Genomic DNA, 14,243 nt, shown 5'->3' on the forward strand with positions numbered 1-14,243 from the left:
CCGATCTCATGTCGGTTGGGCAGAATTCACGGAAGATTCACGGTTTACCGATGAACCTCCGCAGCTTCGCCCACTCATCATCATTCACTCCGTGGATATGCTGTGATTTTTTTCATTTTAGCATCTGTTGCGAAGCTTGTCTTTTGTAGTCGACCGACGAGGAAGGGGGGGGGGGGGAGGGGGTCACCCCTCCTCCGCTCTCTTGGGCCACGCACCCATGCCATGTATTCCTACAGTCCCTCAGTAATGATTGTGGGCAGGCTAGTTGGTGATGCATTACTTCGCAGGAATAACAGCACGAACACAAGACAGTAAGACCAGGAAAAACACGGGACAGAGTGCCGACTTCAACTGGTCAGTTAAAGTCAGCACTCTTTCCTATGTCCTTACTGGTCTTCGTGTCTTGTGTTCGAGCTGTCATACCTACGAACCTATGGTCCCCCTTATAGGCATCTGGATCGTCCGGTCGCCGAGTCGACGGAACCCAAAACCGCTTCTAAGTGCGACCTTAGACTTTAGCTTGTCGTCCATCCATAGATCTCATGTGGCGTGGTCACGTTCAATCAAGCGCTCAATATGGGCCTAAAACTAGGCTAGGAATACTCGAAACTGGGTTAAGATAAACGAACAAGGTCTAAAATAATACAATTAGCAAAAAGAAGCAAGAAGTTATAAAAATAATTAAAATGACTAAGAACGGTTCTGAAACATGCGGCTGACAACCACGCCGCGCAAGAGAGGGCGCCACCACCTCACCAGGCGCGCGATTGCTCCTCCTACCGGTGCTTCTCAGGCGCCGGTGTTACGAACTCCTGTGACAGATTGTTTATAGACAGAGACCAACAAATGCGCAACGTAAATCGCTGGGTGCCCGTACTACGTACTTCCTCAGGCTTCATAGTAGTTGAGCTACATTAAGCGCATGACTTAGAACTACACAAATACACAAGGACATTAGCGCTGTATTTGAACTACGTTTAGCGCTGGATGCGATGTGTGGCGTCTTTCAGTGATGCTACCGACTGTCGGCATTTTTTTTTTACGATGCGACGGCGCATGCGCCGTTTCCCTTGCGGAAATGTTGCGAAACACCTCTTGATCTCGGAGGCCTTCGTTCTAGCGTTAGCGGTTGTCCCGTTCCCTAACAAAACGCCAGAGGGCCGCGCAGTAAAATCGAAAACATGGATTGGCTCACCCTATAACTGCGATATCGTCGAGCCAGCGATTCGGACACGTACGAGCGACGATTCAACGACGCACCAAGGACAGCCGCGCGGTTCGACCAGGAGAACGTGTAGATCAACCCCTCGGCCGGCTCGTCGTGGTCGCGGGTCAAGGCCGCCGAGTGAAGCACGGGACGTCGAGAAAGAATTCGCGTGCCGGGGCCCAGTCCGGAGGAATCCTACGAGCACGACGTTGTCACGACGTCGCCGTGGACAACGACAACGCTGCCGACGCGACGCGTGGAGGGAAGAAGCTCGTCGATGCTCAGCGGCTACCAGGTGCGAAAGCGCGCGACGTGCGACTGCCGCGATGCGTCCTTCCTCTTCTTCTGAGAGCGTGCGTGCTTGCTTGCTCCTTAGTATTGGCTCCTACCCACTATGGGGGATTGACGAAAAGCCGGCGGTTAACGTAAGTGAGACCGTGCTCCGTGGTTGGTTGGTTGGTTGTTCCATAGTAATCTGGAACAACCCACCGCGGGGGATCGCCATGACGGACGGTACCTTGTTTTAGAAATGAAATGGCTTATGTTCTAAATATGTGTAGAAATGGATAGTTTCCGAATTGTCTCGTAGGTATAATCCATGTCTCATCCATTCCATCTTGTTTTTTTGCTTCCGTAGTAGCTTTGTATTATTAATGGTACACTGCAACGCGTTTCCAAGTACTCATCGAATGACTTCGTAAAGGGAGTTTGTTGACTCACGGATCGAATGTCGCAAAAAAAAAAAAAAAATTGAATCCGTCAAGAACGATCGAGCGGAGTTGCAGGGATTTGTCTCACGCTTTAAGCACTTTCTCGTTTCGTGACAGCGATCGCAATGAAAGCTACGCAAGGGGCGGAATGTCAAGGGGCCAAGAAGCTAAGTCCGTTCGACAGCGCACTTGCTTGCTGCTTGTTGTTGTTTTCCTGCGATCATGGCCCAATGCAGGGGGTTGGCTGAGTAGAGGGTGAATTTTGCCAATATTATGTTTAGGGTGTCATTAGTAGAAGCTGTAATTAACTAATATAATGAATTGATGTATCAAATATTGGTAATGAAATATTTAAAGCAGGCGAATTTAGGTAGATATTGTTTTAGACTGTCTGATGAATTCCTCAATGGCGAAGAAAACATCCAGAGTGGTGGCCCCAAAAGAAAGTATAACTGGCTCTGATACTTCCAGGCCCAGCTTTCGGAGAGGTTGTACTATGGTTCTTTTTCTCAATGTCGTGAACTGACGAGAGGATAGAAAGAAATGACCGATTGTTTTTATGCACTGTCTATTCCCAAGTGACTTCAGCTCGCAATGCCCTGGCTGCGGGGGAACGTGCGATTTAGAGCACATGCTTTGGCGGTGCCCCTCGTTACGTGGGGACAGCGCCTCCTCTATTTTTCTGTGCCTGGGCGAAGGAGCGGAGCGCAATGGGAACCGACCGTCGGCGTTAGTGCGGGTTTTAGCCGCCGGGCGCCGCCACCGTAGTAGACCAGCCGTCGCGTCGTCGCTCGCGGAAACGTATGCCGTGGCTGCATTCGAAGCTGCTATATGGTTCAGTTTTCGGCTGTATTCGCGTTGTTTAAAGTATAATGAAAACTTGTAAACTGGAATCATGAAGCACTTGTCGTTCTGGGCCACCAGCCCATTTCGAAGTCATGTGTCTTTCGCGGCTATTTGATCGAGACGCTCGCGTGTCGTCTGCTAGCCCGATACCAGAGAGCGCATGCCAGTGATGCGCGGAAAATTGTTCTATCACAGTTAAGTTCGCTTGACTGAGAGTCGGTTTTTGACTGTCTGAAAGTCGATTTTCGAAAGCAACATTTGCCAAGAGCTTGGGCGTTTAAAGTTCCCCGATGCGTGCTACCGTCTACTGGTGTAGCACACTATACGCAAGCCTGGAGTTTATGCGCTAAATAACATGAAAAGTCACTAGACTGCTTCCAGGGATATAAGTGATCGCCCGTTCCCTTCGTGAAGCTTTTGATCATTACATTTGTTGCCACCGGAAGAAAGCAACAGCTGGCGCCAGAAAAAGAGGAACTATGCCAAGTGATTCGACCATTTAAGAGCTTAAAGCAGTTAAATCGTGATGGTACGAAAAACAAACAAAAACAGCTACATATGCCGCGCGCTTCCTGCAACACTGACCGATATGTGTGAACAGACGCTGTCGTTCAAGTATAAAGTTGTAGCAGTCGTAGTGCCGGCTCTCAACTTGAGCCAATGTGAAAGGTGTGAAAAATGGAGCGGCCTGTTGTCAGCTGCTGGAGCTCGTCTTTGTATTTGTCGAGGATTGTTGTAGCCTCAGTATCTGGCTCCTCAGGTATCTTTCTTTTCTCTTCCATTTGCCCTTTTCGGTAGTGAGCAAAGTATAGAGGCCGAATGTCTGTCGACCTGGATGCTTTTAACGCATGGGGCAGCCTACTCAGCCTTGTGCACTCATTTATTCTGATTTATTCTGACACTGTACATAATGATTGTCGGTTTTTTTCGCTGGTAGCGCATGTGGTATCCATGGGCTCCGATTGTTCAGCTTCGGGACCTAATGTCAGCGCTGCGTGCACATGGCGGCGATCGCGAGCCAGCGTTGCTACTAGTACTACATGCATTCGTTGAGTGTTCGGACGCGACACGGAAAAATAAGATGGCTTTCGCCTTTCAGTCGTCTTAGATAAATGCATAGGGGAACCTGTGAGATTTTTTTTCTTTTTCAATAAAGGGAAATAAAAAAAGACAATCGTTATTTCTTTCAGTTCCATTTGCAGAGTGGAACACAACAGTATGACATACTAAGGTTGCAATAGCCTGAATTAGAACATAAAACGCGAATACTATCAAACTCGCGTGCAAGTATCGAACCGGCAGCACGGCCTGACAGACTGCCTGCGGAATACGTACAGCGGGGATGGAAATAAACGCGAACATGCGGCATCTGTATTCTTTGCTGTTTCGCATTTATTTTCAAGTGGTTATAGCCCGGATTATTGATGCAAAGACGACGTCATCCATGACAAAATAAAATACCATGTAGCACCTTTTTATTGCCACCACAGTTAGAGCGTGATGAAAACAGCGCGCCGCTATGTTCGCGTTTCTTTCCATCCCCCTGTACCTGTGAAAGCCTGCAACAAGCACAAATGCAATTAAACTCGGATGCAAACACGAATTCGCGAGCTTCTTGATACGCGCGGCCGTACAGCGCCAGCTTCCCGTAGTCTTAGTGTGCCTCGATGTGTACGCGCAACAAAACGCGCATCAAGGCACCCTACCGTAGTCTACTTGCACAGCGCCACCACGCGGCAGCGGCGAGCGGACGCGGAGCGCGCGCTCGACGGCCCGAGGAGAGCGTTCGCCCAGGCACTGAAAAATAGAGGAGGCGCTGGTGGGGATAAGGACCTCACAGAGCATAAATGGAGCTCGGCCCTCAAGAGCTCGGCATATCAGCATCAACTTTGGGCTGTCCAGAGAGCCTGCGATGCGGCGGTTAGGCTAGGTCTAACTGTCCCCACGTGGGAGCGGCCCGCGGTGTCACCCTGAGGGGTGGCACTTCTCAGGATCTCGATTGCTTCCTCCTGATTGCGGAAGAGGCACAGTGGGGAAGTCGCTAAACCTGCTCTATGTAAGTAAAAATTGAGGGGGGTAACGCGGCAACGAAATTTCGTCATGGCTACTTCCATTATTCTTAACGTGGATAAATCGCTGCGCCAGGAAAATAAGAGGTGCTTATACTGTGGAGAAGCAGTCAATACTGGGTCTGAGAAACTTTTTTTGTACGTTAGTGAGCGAAATCTTGTCATCGTGATGTAAGCTGTTGGCGGGAAAACACGAATAATCGGCGCCAAAAGCGATGCCTTTGCTAAAGAATCAGCCATTTCATTTAACAACAAACCTTTGTGTCCTGGTACCCAGATTAAATTAATATATTGAAGATGAGCGGGAACTAGAGAGAGAGAGAGAGGTTTATTTATAGAATGGCAGAGAGGTCGGCCTGAGCGATAGTATGCTCTAGCCTGCTACTCTACACCGGGGGTGGGGAAAGGGGAGAAAAAAGAGTGATGGATGACGATGGTAAGTAAGGGAGGTGAGTATGTACAGTCCCGTCTAGGTGGCGCAGTGCTATAGCCGCGCATCAAGTCCAGTGGCTTCTAGGAAAGCTGCAACCGCTCTTATTACCACAGTTGTGCTGTTGGCGTCAGGCCAAGGGCCCAACACAACTTCATCAGTTAATGGCCTATTATGCACTCCTTCAACAGAGGGAATCAGTTTCTGTCGTTCGCGTGCGTATGCTGGGCAGGTACGAAATATGTGCTCAAGTGTTTCTGGCACTTGACAGTGGTCACAGTTGGGACCGGTGTCACTGCAGCCGATGATGTGCATAACATCTTGTGAAGGCCACACCAAGACGAATTCGGTGAATCATACTTGCGTTGTGTCGTTTTAATTTACGAGGCATACAGAACCTCATTTAGCACCTTAAAGAGCTTTAGTATGCTTGCTTGCTTGCTTGCTTGTTCCTGGATTCTTGGCTCCTACCCACTACGGGGGGGGGGGGGGGATTGGTTATGAAACCGGCGGTTCATATAAGGGGAAATTTTTTTAACTAAGACGAATGATGAGGAATAAATCGGTCGCCTAGGGTATAAATAAGAGAAACTGAAGAATGACTAGTTCATATAACCATAAAGATAACCTATAATGCAACATTATGGGATGCGATCCGCTAGTGAGAGGTATTCCGAAGAACCAAGTTTTGAATGGGAATAATATTAACAAGGAATTCGCCTTGCGTCACGAAGAAAATCGCATCTCATTCATTCCATCTTCTTCTTTTTGGCTTCTATATTACAGTTTTGTATTATTAAGGCGGAAGCCTTATTTGCCTTGTCGTTCGTTCGACCTCAGAAAGTTGCAAACCAAATACGTTCGCGGCATCCTAATGCACCGGATTTCAACGACAGGGCGCCTATGCATGTACTGTACCGTGATGTTCCAGAGACCCTTTGTCATATGGTATGGGGACGCGTACCAAATCCTGGCCCCGTATGCAATCAAGCGAAACTCACAGGGTCCCTTATGCATTGACCTAAGACGACTAGAAAGTGAAAGCCATGTTCTTATTCTTCTCAGTCGATGTATTGACTACCCCCCAAGATCCGTTCCGAAAGCCTTATATTCGCCTAACGTGGTTTTGCACAGCCTCCAGGATCGGAGACATTGCAAGCTTTCTGCACCTCACCTGGTTTTGCACTGCCTCCGAGATCGAGCCACTTTTTTGCGGTTTTGTGGGATAACGTCATCATGTAACGCCGTGTTATGTGACGTCACAATGACACCACAATTTTTGTGTGTTCTGTGATGCCACGATGACGCCACATGCCGACACTACCAAGCCGTAACCTCTGATCACGTGACTTCTTGCATCGTTCATGTTGTGCCGCCGCCACCGATCTGATGAACCCCGCGCCGTTCACAAACTAAGTCATGTGATCATAAGATGCAAGCAAGCGTACAATCAGAAATCCTGAGGCTAAAAGAAGCTAATTATCCGGAAGGTGTTGTTTTGCTAGCTTGCGATAAGCTTCTGCGAAATTTGAAGAGTGACCTGAAAGGTAACCCAGCGCCAGCCAAAGAAAAGGAAAAGAAGAAATTCGTCGTTTTTACCTTACGTTCACCATCTGTCACATAGGCTTAAGAAGGTGGCTTCACGTCATGGTATTGAAGTAGTTTTCGCGGCCAAGAACAAGGTCGGCAGTGTTTGCGCGGCGGTGCGGAAACGCGCCGAAAAAGGCCCGTTGGTGAGCATTAAAGGGACACTAAAGGCAAATAACAATTTATGTCAGAGTGAAAGATCAATGTATGACAACTTCTAAAATGGCAATATTATCGACAGCAGTGCCGTACTTACCGAGAAATTAAGCTAAATGTATCACATGATGAGCGCCATGAGTGGGACATTTTCGAAGTGATCCCGATGACGTATGAGAGTCTGCATAGAATAAATCACTGGTAATCAAACTAGCAGCAATAAAAACAGAACCTTCCGTGCATCAAAAGACATAATAAAATGATGTTTGTTCGTTTCCGTTTGATTCATTGAATAAAGAACCTCTGTGGTGTTGCCATGGGCAACGGCGCGCGTGGTTCAAAGGTTCCGTTTTCGCCGAACTGCGCTTCGCCCGGCGCCCTGCTTCGCTCACGCGGTCGCGTCTCAGTGGTAGTTTGGGGATCGCGTACTGCCGAGTGTGTTTTTCGCGCTCGTGAAAGTCGCTCTGACGGAAAGTCAGAGCTTCGATGGCCGTTGTTGCTGCTGTGGGTCCCGCTACTTTCGCTCTGCTGCTACTAGTGTCGGCGGCCGCGCAGTAAATGCGGGCAACGTTGGGCACGGCAGCAGTGACGTATGAAAGTCTGATTTCAGGCGGGTGATTTGAAGTGCGCTAACGCGATGCGGACCACTAAAACGTGATTTTATTTTAAAAAAGCACTTCCTTGGCATAAAAGTAGCACTACGAGGTTTCTGGACCGCTATTTCAACAATCAACGTCGACTTAATATTTGCCTTTAGTGTCGCTTTAAGCACAAGAATTTGTTTGTACCATGTGCCATTGGAGTTGTATACAATATACCCTTCGCGTGCGGAAACGTTTATATTGGTCAGACGGGGCGTTGTGTAAATACGAGACTGAGTGAGCACCAAAATTCCCTCGGAAGTACAGTGCCCGTGACACACTTGTCCATACACTGCCGGGATTGCGGGTGCAGGTCAGAATTTTCGAGAACGAGTGTTCTTTTCCGCCACCGGGACCAGCTGACAAGGGAAATATTCGAGGCCCACAGAATTCAAAAGGCAGGGCAAAATTGCGTCAGCCAGCAGTAAATTGCCCTCCATGACAATGAGATATCTTTTTTAGATTATTGTAACCGCTAACGTTGCTCAGATTAGTTGCCTCGTGCCACACAGAAGTGTTTCCTTTTTCTTTTTTCCTTTTTCCTTTTTTCCTTGCCTTGTGAGAGTATGCGCGAAAAATGTATATGTTTGGTGTTTCTTCATTAAATTTTCAGTTGAAAGTCAGCGCTCGTGTTGCGTCCCTCCTTTACTCTGTCTTCGTCTTTTGTGCTGTTAACCTCGACCAGCTATGAATCGTTACCAACTTGCCCAGTTTTCAATTCTACTTAGTGCCACGCGTTTCATCCCCAGCAGCGCTTACGGAGCGAACCAACCAGAGCATCCAGGCAGGACTCGTTCCATATACGAGAGTGGAGAAAAGTGGAGAGGCCGATTGGGACGTCCACCTTCCGCCAGCCGCTTTTGAGGTTAACACGGCACTACAGACGTCTACCGGGGAAGCGCCGTATGAAATTGTTTACGGAAAACTGCCACAGCTGAAAGCGGTCCTCACTCTAGATGCTGCCATTGTAGTCACACGCTCCGACGATCGCAAATCGGCCTGTCAGAAGATCAGAACTGCGGCGATCAAGAAAGCTACCCAAGCACAAGAAAATCAAAAGCGCTACTATGACAGCCGCCGTAGACCTGCTCCAGCTTACAGCATCGGCGACGAGGTGTGGGTGCAAAGGGGCGACAGCGGGCCGAGCAAGAAGCTACTCGCCAAATTCGCCGGACCATGCAGAATCACTGAGCGCATAGGAGCAAATACCTTGCGTGTGAGCACCTCAGATGCAAACTTCACTCTCGACAAGCGAAAAAGAAATAACTTTGCCGTGCAAGTGTCGCGTCTGAAAAAAAAAAACAGTCGGGCAGCTACAGTTGAAATGAACTGTCGTTTCTTTTATTTGTCAGGTCCGCAGTGTGGCCGAATGTAATGAAGAGCGCCACGGCTGCAGCGGGGCACAGGTTGGACAGCGAGGATGGAGAGGCGGATAATAGAACAGCCGGCCCAGGAATGGCTGCTGTCTCTGTGTCTCATTTCATCACAATATATATATTGCCACGTGCGTACTACGAGAAAGACGAAGACGACAGCGCAAAGGCTCATACGCTTTATACTTTATACTGGAGGCAGAAAGAAGAACTCTATGGCTGGACGCAGAAAATATAGGACGAATTCACCATCTACTCGGCCGATCCCTTCCATTGGGTATGTGCCTTGAGGAGAGGTCAACAACAACAACAACAACGCGCGGTATTAAAAAGACCGACCTGCTGCTCTTCTCTCGATCTTGGCGTTGCGACCTCTCTATTGACGTCGCGACAATATATATATATATATATATATATATATATATATATATATATATATATATATATATATATATATACACACACACACACACACACACACACACACACACACACACACACACACACACACACACACACACACACACACACACACACACACACACACACACACACACACACACACACACACACACACACACACACACACACACACACACACACACACACACACACACACACACACACACACACACACACACACACACACACACACGGTGGGCGGAGTGAGGGAGGCTAGCCCACACACACGCGAACAAGTTGGTACGCCACTGCTTCTACTACAGCTACTACGGCGCAGGCTATCCTGGGTCGACTTCAGCGACTGAAGGCCTCCCTTGGCAACAACCGACGACTGATGCCGCACATGTGTCACTTTGATATACGTCGGATGCACGATTGTTCAGTACCAGTGCAATGACGACACTACAAGCGTGTACGTCTTGGGATGGGTGATGGCAACATGCTGTCGGTGGTTATGTGTCCAGGTTGATTTCCACTGCGAATGTAACCGGACAGGGCAGAAGTGCGGAAGCGCTCCTGCACTTGCCCCTCTCTTCGCCGGAGGAGCGAAGAGAGGAATGTACGCAGATGGTCCCGTGCCGTTCTTGAACAGAACGTGCCAGTCGCGTAGAGCGCATCCTGTCACGAACGATAACACAACTAGGTATGTTTCTGATGCGAGGTAATATATAGTGCTTCTCGATGAGCTGCACTCCACCCTGAAAGCGTAGTGTCGCTCCTCTGCACCGGAGGCCGCAGCGCACTTGCATTGCGGTAGGTGAATCACCAGAATACTCCTATCTGTACGAAGGAAATACGACAGAGAAAGCCATGGTAGAGACTTCTCTGCGCCATTTCTGGGGGGCCCGGCTGCGCTGTAAGCAAGACGATATGAGACTACCAATCATACCGCCACTTGCTCAGCGATTTGCTGGGCGGTCAGTGGGCGTCGCGAGAGCCGAGAATCCTTTAATCCTCACCACTCGTCACATTACCGGTGGCCTGCTCTCCGGCATCACTGGCTCACATGGTGCATTCGCGGAGCTCAGTGATTGAGCAAACGGAGCAAGGAATTAAAAACGGCTTGTATCACACTTGAGCCCAGCTAGATTTAATGCACAAGCCACTTCTTTACTAATAACTGCCCCGTTGTGCTCGTGTTGCACACCAACATAACTCTTGCAGGGCTATTCGAACAAAGAGTGAAGGTGCAGTCTCTCGCGGGCGAGGGCGCGTTCTGGTCCCCATGCGAGCTGTTAGTTCAGCTTTCATAACAGAAAGAGCGTTTGCATAGTCAACACGCGCCGTTCGCTCTCTCTCGCCACACGGCGAGCGCTGAGGCGGTGGCGCCCTCTCTTGCGCTCAAGTAAATGGATCGTCACGACAGCAGACGACGACGCACGCCGAGACCCTAAGGCGCTTCGCCTTTAATAAGGAGCCTAGGGCACGGAATTCCACCGCGACGCAGTACGTGGCGGGTTTGCGCGAAGATCCATCTTGTGCCAAATATGTGTGGTATAGCCACGCCCTTGCACGCAAAAGATCTGAACGCAGCACGGTGAATGAAGTGATGTTATTATCGTCAAGGTAGTTCCTGTGAATTACATGCTCAAGAAGTTTGAAAAAGGTGCTTTTTAGAGAAATGGGCCGATAGGTAAGTGAGGAGGAACGTTCACCTGACTTGAATAAAGGTATTTGCTTGGATACATGCCGGTCATTAAGAATTAGCCCGTTTGGTAATTCTTGCGAAAACGTGCAGGAGAAGACAGAACAAACACTTTTTATTGGCATACTATTTTTAAAGCCAAGGTGGTGCGAACTTGTAAAGTTGCTTAGCAAAGCTGAAATATCAGCTACATGAATAACTATTACAGGCATGAAATTGGCATGAAATGTCACAGGCAACACAAGACATTACAACAACGTTACATTTTAGTTGCGAATGTTGAAGAAACGTTGTATGTTTTTCAACAATGTTTTACTAACATTTCACATGAAACATATATAGTTATTCGTTGTACTTCAAACGTTATATTTATATTCGAAGTACAACGTCATAATAACACTTGATTTGAAACACTAGTGCAACATTTGAATCCGGAACGAAATGTTCAAGTTTGTATTTGAAATGTTCAGAAAGCGTTAAGATTGCACAAAGAATTAAAACACCAGGTTACCATTTCGTCAGCGTTCATGTAACATTTTAACAACAATATTCACCGAAAATGTCAATACACCGAATATAACTAAATAAAAATTTAATAAATGTTTCTGCTCCAATACACTTCAGGAAGCAAACAAATCAGTGTTCTACACAACACACAGAAAGAAAGCAATCACTTCATTTAGGAAATGCGACTGGTTTCTCTTGTTTAAGAGACACCAAATTACGTCTTGAAGGAGTTTGCGCATGCGCGTGGGAGCGGCATTCCTATAAAAGGCAAAGCCACATGGTTGACAAGTAATAGCGGTACTCTGTGTTGGCAACGATTCGTGCGGCTTCTTCCCGCAGTGGGCACTTCGCGGCTTCCTGCAGATGTGCTTGGACGACCGATTCACCGATCGGGCATCTACGTATCGGCTTGGCTTGGTGTCTGCGTACCAGGAGCCAGGCATCATGGTTCTGCCAACAGTGCTCTAAGTGAAGGCGAGTTATGCGTTGTAAGATTTTCGTTGGAGCATTCGTGTTTCGCTGCAGGTAGCAATGAAATTTCATTTGTTCAAAGTACAGCGGTAATACTGAAATTTGACATTAGCATAAAAAGCCTTCAAAAGTAATATCAATTCCTCGGGTTTTACGTGCCAGAACCATCGTATGAATATGAGGAACGCGCTTCTGTAGTAACGGAGAACAGGCCAATACAATAACAGCACACTCTAAGAAAAAATCAAGCGTTTGGGGAGCATTTTTGCCACACAACAATAATCGGGGGCTCATCCACCTCGCGTGCTTTCCTCGCGTTATCACCGCGGTCCCGGCACTTACCGGTCACGAACGGCGCGCGCGTTATCAGCGTGACATAGCATTCTTGACAGGAAAGTGACGAGAGCCGGGCTTGCAAGAAAGGAAATGCGAGCAAGCCAGATGACGAATATCGTTGTGTGGCACAAATACTCCCCAAGTACTCGATTCTTTCTCAGAGTGCAGATAGTTACTCTCGCAGAGAAAGAAATCTGATGATGACGAGAGCAGTGCTTTAACAATACAAAGCAGTCCTGTTATTCTTTCATTTATTTGCCCCTGCGAAGAATTTGGGACGCTTCTTTCAGCTCGACCGGCTTCCGTCGACACGTAGCACACACTAAACATGTTTACACCTTTAACGGTGTAAAAAGGGTGTTACTGACATTAACAGCCTTTTTCGCGTTGCACAACACACTTTTTGCTTTAAATACACTCTAAGAGAAGAATGTGCGCGCGAAAAGGGTGTTAATGTCTTTCTAAGGGTGTTAATGGAAGAACTGAAGGGTTCACATTGAAGTACTAAGGTGCATCCATGCATGCATATTAATGTCGCGTGCATTGCGCAATGCATCTCTTGTACAGCCTTTGCTAAGTTTACGATGTCAGTGACATAACAGAAACAAGAAAATGGTGGAGCCATTGGCACAAGGTAATTTCTCGTTATAGTTTATTTTCACATAGACAAATGATTAAATATCATTGCATCACATAATACTATAAGACGCGAGAAAATGTACACGAAAATCAGCAAACACTTTTTTTGCACAGGCTCGACGTGTGCCCTACGTTTAATATTTTCCACAATATATGTCGACCGCATAAACATTTACACGAGCTATTACCAGTACATATACAAATGTAGAAGCAATTCAGAACAAAACTTGAATTAATTACAAAACCTTTCTCGGTATAAAGCTGTAAGTGGGACAGAAATCTTCCCGTCGCCACGAAGAATTTTAATTACTTGTTCCCTTAGCCAATAAGACAGACAAAATAATTATTTTGAACAGACCAAGGTTAGGATAACATAGTACAATTGTACATGTGCACTGTAAATAACAGAGCAAGCAATTCTGAAATACATACATACACATACATTACACACTGATGCATAAAGTTTCACGAGCCACTTGTTTACGCGCGTGCATTGGAAAATATATCTGTGTTATGAATTTTTCGTCCACAAACATTAAAGCAAGCCGAGGCCTCATTGAGGTTCATTAAACAAGATGGGATACAATGACACTTGCCTTGTGGTACTAATTAGCCAGCTAATGTAAACATTACGGAAGCTAACTGTTCGACACCCGAATTCGTACCACTCATACATGCAAGGGAAACCTGCAGGGAAATCATTATCTGCTCCAGATGCCATGCCAATAAAAGGCCGCACAATTTCTCCAAGTTCTCCATCAGGGGCGAGGGCACGGTCTTAGAATAGGCTACCGTGGGCGAGGGTAAGGCTTACCGCAGCACACCCCCCCCCCCCCCCACTCTTCCTCTTTGTCGAGTCCGAATGGGAAAAAAAATGGCCGCGTATCTGCGTGCTTCGCTGCAAATGACGTCGAAAAACGATAGAGGAGGCGCTGCGTTAGAGTTACTGCATATGCTACCTTTAGGTAGCAGAGTTGCGCATAGGTCTGAGAGAGAGAGAGAAGAGGGAGAAAGGAAAGACAGGGAGGTTAACCAGAAGCAGTCTCCGGTTTGCTACCCTGCACGTGGGGAGGGGAAAGGGTCTGGCTAACAACCACAGCTATGCGGTGAACACGCACTCCGCTTTTGCAGGCGACATGCCTACGGGGTCACCGATCGACATGT

The sequence above is a fragment of the Rhipicephalus sanguineus genome, chromosome 11 (assembly GCF_013339695.2).
Source record: "Rhipicephalus sanguineus isolate Rsan-2018 chromosome 11, BIME_Rsan_1.4, whole genome shotgun sequence".
Lineage (NCBI taxonomy): Eukaryota > Metazoa > Arthropoda > Arachnida > Ixodida > Ixodidae > Rhipicephalus > Rhipicephalus sanguineus.